This window comes from Morone saxatilis, unplaced genomic scaffold (assembly GCF_004916995.1).
Source record: "Morone saxatilis isolate NCDOM2014 unplaced genomic scaffold, NCSU_SB_2.0 Contig21, whole genome shotgun sequence".
NCBI classification, from domain to species: Eukaryota; Metazoa; Chordata; class Actinopteri; family Moronidae; genus Morone; species Morone saxatilis.
The window spans coordinates 3595335-3596020 of record NW_023339774.1 but is presented as its reverse complement, the minus strand read 5'-3'; positions in this window follow the sequence as shown (position 1 = coordinate 3596020).

The following is a 686-nucleotide window of genomic DNA, read 5'->3' as shown; positions in this document are numbered from 1 at the left end:
AAAAAAAAGCAGGGCCTGCTTTTATATCATTACCAAGTAATTTGTTTTGATTTTTGTTATGTCTGAGACGAGGGTATAGAGACATACTCAGTTTTGACAAATATGTTTTATGGGAGATGGCCCTATTTCAGAAACATCCCTCTCTTTCTTTGACTTCTCTACTGACATAAAAATATTTTAAAAATACTGTAAAATCTATTTGAATAATCTTTTCTCCTCTCTTTTAATTTTTTGTTTGCTTCATCTACATGCACACATGCCACACATAAAATCACACAGAAATGGTCAAATATAAACAAATTCATCTCACTTGACTACCCGCTGTTTGTCACATTTGCTGTTTTCATCTTTGTTGTTTCCATGTTCACTGGTGTCAAAGTCATTGGATGTGTCCTAAACATGCATTCTATGTAATGACAAGCAGGGGGCTGCTCCATTAGCTGCATGAAGTCTGATAGTATGGCTTCTTATGGAGACGGTATATGAGTTCATGGTCTCAATCTTTAGTTTCACATCTTCTTCCATACAGCATAAATGTTAATTTAGTAAATGATGGTCCAATTAGAGTAAAATAGACAATCGATCAGGGTATGCTTTAGGCTACCTTGTGACTGACAAGTCACTCTCAGTGAGTCTGTCCAGATGAACACATGAAACTCAGATCAAACTGTCAAACTATGCAGTGC